Here is a 7918-nt window from a genome sequence, read left to right on the forward strand (position 1 = left end):
CGTTTCTTGTATTTTCTCCATTCTATTTCCAATATTTGGTATCATCTTTACTATCATTACTCTGATTTCATTCTCAGATAGACTGCCTATTTCCTCTTTGTTTGGTCTGATGGGTTTTTACCATGCTCCTTCATCTGCTGTGTGTTTCTCTGTCTTCTCATTTTGCTTAACTTACTGTATTTGGGGTCTCCTTTTCACAGGCTGCAGGTTCATAGTTCCCTGTTGTTTTTGTTGCCTGCCCCCAATGGCTAAGATTGGTTCAGTGGGTTGTGTAGGCTTCCTGGTGGAGGGGACTAGTGCCTGTGTTCTGGTGGATGAGGCTGGATCTTGTCTTTCTGGTGGTCAGGACTGCGTCCGGTGGTGTGTTTTGGGGTGTCTGTGACCTTATATGAATTTAGGCAGCCTCTCTGCTAATGGGTGAGTTTGTGTTCCTCTCTTGCTAGTTGTTTGGCATAGGGTGTCCAGCACCGTAGCTTGCTGTTCGTTGAGTGGAGGTGGGTCTTAGCGTTGAGATGGAGATTTCTGGGAAACCTTTCACCGTTTGATATTACGTGGAGCCGGGAGGTCTCTGGCAGACTAATGTCCTGAACTTGGCTCTCCCACCTCAGAGGCACAGGCCTGACACCTGGCCGGAGCACCAAGACCCTGTCAGCCACACAGCTCAGAAGAAAAGGGAGAAAAAAAGAAAGAAAGAAAGAAAAAATAAAATAAAATAAAGTTATTAAAATAAAAAATAATTATTAAAAATTAGGGCTTCCCTGGTGGCGCAGTGGTTGAGAGGCTGCCTGCCGATGCAGGGGACACGGGTCCGTGCCCCAGTCCGGGAAGATCTCACATGCCGCAGAGTGGCTAGGCCCATGAGCCACGGCCACTGAGCCTGCATGTCCGGAGCCTCTGCTCTGCAACGGGAGAGGCCACAAAAGTGAGAGGCCCACATACTGCAAAAAAATAAAAAAATTAAAAAAAATTAAAGAGCAATAATAAAAAAAGAAAAAAATAAGAAAGAAGAGAGCAACCAAACCAGAAAACAAATCCACTTATGATAACAAGCACTAAAAACTATACTAAAAAAAAACAACAAAAAAACGGACAGACAGAACCCTAGGACAAATGGTAAAAGCAAAGCTATACAGACAAAATCACACAAAGAAGCATACAAATACACAGTCACAAAAAGAGAAAAAGGACAGTATATATATATATATATATATATATATATATATATATATATATATATAATCATTGCTCCCGAAGTCCACTGCCACAATTTTGGGATGATTTGTTGTCTATTCAGGTATTCCACAGATGCACGGTACATCAAGTTGATTGTGGAGATTTAATCCTCTGCTGAGGCTGCTGCGAGAGATTTCCCTTTCTCTTCTTTGTTCGCACATTTCCTGGGGTTCAGCTTTGGATTTGGCCCTGTGTCTGCATGAAGGTTGCCTAAGGGCATTTGTTCTTTGCTCTGACAGGTCGGGGTTAAAGGAGCAGCTGATTCGGGGGCTCTGGCTCACTCAGGCCGGGGTGGGGGAGGGGTACAGATGCGGGGTGAGCCTGTGGCAGCAGAGGCCAGCGTGACTTTGCACCAGCCTGAGGCGTGCCACGTGTTCTTCCGGGGAAGTTGTCCCTGGATCATGGGACCCTGGCAGTGGCGGGCTGCACAGGCTCCTGGGAGGGGAGGTGTGAAGAGTGACCTGTGCTTGCACACAGACTTCTTGGTGGTGGCAGCAGCAGCCGTAGCATCTCATGCCCATCTCTGGTGTCCGTGCTGGTAGCCACAGCTCACACCCAACTCTGGAGCTCGTTTAGGTGGTGCTCTGAATCCCCCCCTCCTCGTGCACCCCGAAACAATGGTCTCTTGCCTCTTAGGCAGCTCCAGACCTTTTCCAGGACTCCCTCCCGGCTAGCTGTGGCGCACTAGCCCCCTTCAGGCTGTGTTCACGCCGCCAACCCCAGTCCTCTCCCTGGAATCCGACCGAAGCCCGAGCCTCAGCTTCCAGCCCCCGCCCGCCCCGGCCATTGAGCAGACAAGCGTCTTGGACTGGTGAGTGCTGGTCGACACTGATCCTCTGTGCAGGAATCTCTCCGCTTTGCCTTCTGCACCCATGTTGCTGTGCTCTCCTCCGTGGCTCCGAAGCTTCCCCCCTCTGCCACCCACAGTCTCTGCCCACGAAGGGGCTTCCTAGTGTGTGGAAACCTTTCCTCCTTCACAGCTCCCTCCCACTGGTGCAGGTCCCATCCCTATTCTTCTGTTTTTTCTTTTTTCTTTTGCCCTACCCAGGTACGTGGGGAGTTTCTTGCCTTTTGGGGGGTCAGAGGTCTTCTGCCAGCATTCAGTAGGTGTTCTGTAGCAGTTGTTCCACATGTAGATGTATTTCTGATGTATTTGTGGAGAAGAAGGTGACCTTTTGCCATCTTGAAGGTCTCATCTTGGCAACTTTCAAATACACAATACAGTATTATTAACTATAGTCACCATGTTGTGCATTACATTCCCAGGACTTATTTATTTAATTCACATGCTGATATTTCAGGTATATAACTTAAATAATGTGCTCTTCACGCAGGAATTATAGTCTTTCTACTAACACTCATTGTATATTTATGGAAACTGAGTATGTAATATAAGCTACAAGGACAATCAAATAGCAAAATTTATGATACTTGTTTGGGCATCTGTAACATAAGATTAAGAATTAGTAAAAAGACATAAACAAAAGTGCCAAGTTACATAAATTAAAAAGGAAAGCTTCAGGAGTTCCCTGCTAGCCTAGTTAGTGGTTAGGATTCCTGGCTTTCACTGCTGTGGCCCAGGTTCAATCCCTGACCGGTGAACTGAGATCTCACAAGCCACATAGTGACATGAAAAAAAAAAAGAAAGAAAGCTTTTAGAGGGTTTTCTTCAAATATAAAATACATAGAATAACTAATAAGAAGACAATATAACAAAATCTATAAGGTAGATAAAAGAATATCTTTTTTTTTTTTGGATTCCAGCTTTTTTATTTTTCCCCTTTTACACAAAAAAAGTAGAAGAAATAACACAGGATTAAAATCGCAAAAGTAGTTAATTGGTAGAACACACATAAACACAAAAATCCAGATAGGAAGACAAGCTTATTTACAATGAGGAAACACATGTAAATTATGGTAGCTTGTATACGAAATATTAAAAAAGAAAAGTCAAACATATGCTACATGGTGCCACTGTTACAGCAATACTGAAGGGGAGAAAACAATTTTTCTTTAGGAACAGATATACCACAAGGTCCAGGTTTTATAGCATCAGTGCAATTAATTCACAAAACTATATTATAGCTAGTTAATCAGTTTAAAAATTGTTCCCAAATATGTCACATTTCCAGCCCTCAGAAGTTCATTCCTACAGATTTCAACTACTCCATCTATGGGGACCAAAAGCAGCCAGTGTTACCATAAAATGAGAAACTTGAGGCTTACCTTTAAAGGCTTATTCTGGTCTTGAAAAACTAGTAGGATTTTCTACTGAAATGAATCTTGACTAAACACAGGATGAGTTTTGTTCTTTATTGGCTGGTCTTGGAATGAAGGTCATAGACATGACTCAACCTATTATGTACTTTAGTTTCAGTTAGCTGAAAATCTGAAATTAAAAGTATGCTAAAAATCCTAAATACCATCTTGTGTAAGCTTGCTACTAAAAAGCCTTTAAGGATGTACTAACTTTAAGTGCAAGGGAACAAGAGTTCTAAGCCTGTCAGATTCCCCATTTAGGAGGAAGGATCAATGTTTCCAACAAGTTGCTAAATTCTGCACAAGGGAGAAGCCAACACATACTAGGCCATGGAATTAGGTTCATTTTATTCCACAAGGATTCTTCTCCCACAGTATAGAAACAGAATGAGGAATGAATCTTAATTGGTCTCTTCATCAGAAGTGGTAAACTTGGTTTCTATATTCATGAAACCAGACTGTTGTTTAAGCAGACTGTGGAAGCAGACAGTAGAACCAGCTTCCTGTAGTCACAGACCATGATTTTGTATCCAGCTAAAGCAAAAATCAACTTGAACAGTTATCCCAAGCCACTGTTAACTGTACTAAAGGATGAAGTTCACCACTATATTATTTTAAAAGTAAGAGTTCAATTAACCCTGGGTGAGAAAAACCAAAACAAGTGGTAATGATGAATGAGCTGTCCATATAAGGCCAGCTGATGAGAACACACCCATGAAGACACTGGGCATAAAGCCTTACTTGGCAAGTCGGAATTTCCACTAAGGGCAGAATGAGGGACAGCAAAGAGCTACATCTGTAACATTTTTGTATCCAGACAGCATAACAGACACTATCCCCAAGGACAATGTATACACCATTAATCACACCGAATAAAGCAGATGCATTATTCATTTTTCTTTTCTTTTTGTTTGAGAAGCTTGTTTATCTCTCTTTTGGCCATTCCAATGTACTTCGAAATGATTCCATGTTGGTTTAGTCCAGGAAGCAAGAGTAAGAAAGTCACTATCAGGTAGGAGAGAAGGAGGTTGTGGACTTGCTGTCCCACCCAAACAACCACAGCAAGAGAAATGATCATGGTCATGAAGTACAGTTTAGGCCTTTCTTTCTTTAGCATAAGGAGGTGTTTCTACCAGCCCACAGCTCTGTGTCGAGTTTTTACTAGATTGCTTCAAATTTCAAGGACTCACTGCTGTTACTCAGTGGTCCATTTATTGGAGCCAAAAATTCTAGGTGCTAGAATGGGAACAAGGTAGTCAGCCAAGCACAGAAACAACAAAACAGGAAACACCGGACAGAATGGATGGATCTAGATAGTAGATAGTCAGAAACACCAAAGAAACCATACCCATGATGGCAGGTGGAAACCAAGCTCTTCCCCATTGGAAGACTTCATCTGCCATCAGCATAACTTCTCCCCATCTTTGCAGCTACTCTTCCAGACTTGCAGTCTCTGCAGCCAGCAGGCTGGTGCTGCGAGAATCTCCTTCCACCATTGTTCCCAAGGTGCCCCCTCAGCTAGAGCAAGACGTCCCCAAAACTGGCCTTCCTCAGAGCCACTCATGACAACCCTCATAAAAGGATATCTTAATTAAAATAAAATTATTAAAGAAATGTACTACTGTACACTAAAGTAGTGACAATATAATCAACCAGAACAACAAAAAAATAGAAAGCTCAGACACATACATACAAATATTTAAATGTTTTATAAATAAAATTATTCTAATTTTAAATCAATGATATCTTTTTAGTTACTGATTTGTTGAAAGAAAAAAAATAATGGTTAAAATGAAAGGAAATAGGGGCTTCCCTGGTGGCACGGTGGTTAAGAATCCACCTGCCAATGCAGGGGACAGGGGTTCGAGCCCTGGTCTAGGAAGATCCCACATGCTTCAGAGCAACTAAGCCCATGCGCCACAACTACTGAGCCTGTGTTCTAGAGCCCGAGAGCCACAACTACTGAGCCCATGCACCTAGAGCCTGTGCTCCACAACAAGAGAAGGCACTGTGATGAGAAGCCTGTCACCGCAAGGAAGAGTAACCCCCGCTCACTGCAACTAGAGAAAGCCCGTGCACAGCAATGAAGACCCAACGCAGCCCAAAACAAATAAATTTATTAAAAAAACAAAAAACTTAAAGGAAACAAAAAACCAAAAATACCCTAAAAACATACAGGTAAACATTTATGTAATTTTAAAATATGATCAACTCTTTTTGAAAAAAGCATAGGTAGTGTATAAGAATTGATTGGTAGATAGCATTTTATACACAGAGTTCTTAGAAACAAATAAAACATGAGTACCTCAGGACAAATGGAGCAAAAGATATAAACCAGCGAGTCACAGAGTTTGAAACACTTATGACTAGTTAAACTATAAAAAATTTAAATCTCTGTATTAATAAATTTTTAATTAAATGTAATACCATTATTTTATACATCAAAGAGATTTTTGATATTGAGTTAAACACATGAGAGTCGAATTGTATATTATAATTAGACATAAATCTCAGCTTCACTTTACTGATTTGGTGATTTTTGAGTAAATTATTTTAATTTTCTATGCCTTTTTCCTCATTTGGAAAATTCAGTTTTGTGCCCCTACTTCACAGGTTTGTTGCAAGAATCAAATGAGCTTGCTCTGTAAAACTCTTGGTCCGATGCATGGCACATAGAAGACACTAAAAACTATTAGATTTAATCAAACCCTCAAACATAGAAGATATATTATATAAACTAATTCACTTTTGTAATGGAATACTGTGCAAATTAAAAAAAATCATGTTGGCATGGAAAAATGTTCATTATCTATTGACAAGTGAAAAAATGCTCAAACCATAAATATAGACTTTTTTTTTTGGCTATAACAGTAGCTAGTACTAGACTAGCTTTCCCAATAAAGACTATAACTGATGAAACAGTTTCATCAGATATTTAAACAATATTTGTTTCCAGATATTGCAACAACAGAACAAAACTATATTTCTCAAAGAAAGAGAAACTTATGATTTGATCCTATGATTACCCAGACCTCACCAGGGAACAATTTCTTGACCATAAGCACAAAAACCTAGGGTCCACACAGAGCCCTACAAAGTTAGGAGTAGCTGAAACACCGGACAGACCTCTAGATGGCAGAGACCTATGCAGACAGAGACATGAGGAAATTGTGCGAGGCTTTTCTGTGAATCCTTGGCTAAGGGCAGGCAACACTACATAAGACATAGCAAAGAGTGGCTGTGGTAGGCTTGTAACAGAATAGCACAGAGGCAATATAGATTAAATAGTGCTGGGGACAAGGCAGGTCAGGCACATGCAAAGTGGAGACATTTTTAATATCCTAGCAAACTGAAAAATCTGGGCACCAGCATAGAAGTCAGAAAGTCTATGAATTAACAGTAAGGGCCATGCCCTAAAGTAAAGCCTAGTCTACTCCTTCTCTAACAGAGTCTAAATTTGAATCCTGACAAGATCTTCTGGGAAGACAGATTTGGAAGGTCGAGTTCCTCAAAATAAGAGGGGTTTGAGAAAATTCAGATTTCTGCAGAACTGCTCATAAAACAAGATCAAGATGATCAGCCAGTTATTAGAAATAACCACAGGAACAAAAATCAAAATCCTTCAGAGGAAGAAAATAGAACTAGAATCTCTATATCATCTACAAAATACAAGGCAAATCAATAACTATATGCAAAGAAATAGAAAAATGTGACCTAGAGTCAAGAAAAAATATTCCAGAGTAATTTTAAAATGGTCCAAATGTTGGATTTAGAGGAAACCTTTTAAAAAAGCTATTATAAATGTTTAAAAAAATAAGGGAAAATATAGTCAGAGAATTAGTGAGGGAACAGGTAGGGAATACCAGCAGAGAAATGCAAACCATAAAACAAGAGTCAAAAGGAAACTTTAAAACTGAAAACTATTATAAAAGAGATGAAATAAATTCACTGAAAGTGCTTGACAGGTGATTGGAGAGGCATATTAAAGAGTCTCTGAACTCTACAAAAGATCAACAGAAATAATGCAATCTAAAAAAGAAAAGAAATTGAGGAAAAATGAACAGGTAATTCAGGTACAAAAATGAATGACTAAAATACATGTTTTTAAAAAGCCTCAGGAGAAAAAAGTGAAGAAATGAAGAAAACAGTGTTCCAATAAATAATGGCCAAAATTTTCCCAAATTTGATGAAAAATTGACTTAGAGATTCAAGCCCTCAGCAAACCTCAAAAAGGTTAAGTACAAAGAAAACCATACTTGGGCAATTCTTATTAAAACTGCTGAAAACCAATGCTAAAAAAGTCACATTAAAAAAAATTTTGATAGCTCAACAATCTACAGATTCAGTGCAATCCCTATCAAACTACCAATGGCATTTTTCACAGAACTACAACAAAAAATTTTACAATTTGTACAGAAACACAGGA

General features: G+C 39.8%; 1 pseudogene; it reads right to left on the reverse strand.

Annotated features, from left to right (window-relative positions):
- Positions 1-3864: 3864 nt before the first annotated feature.
- LOC137220673 (ADP-ribosylation factor-like protein 6-interacting protein 1 pseudogene) lies at positions 3865-5051 on the reverse strand (annotated as a pseudogene).
- Between the last annotated feature and the right edge of the window lie 2867 nt (positions 5052-7918).

Source organism: Pseudorca crassidens, chromosome 3, assembly GCF_039906515.1.
Source record: "Pseudorca crassidens isolate mPseCra1 chromosome 3, mPseCra1.hap1, whole genome shotgun sequence".
Lineage (NCBI taxonomy): Eukaryota > Metazoa > Chordata > Mammalia > Artiodactyla > Delphinidae > Pseudorca > Pseudorca crassidens.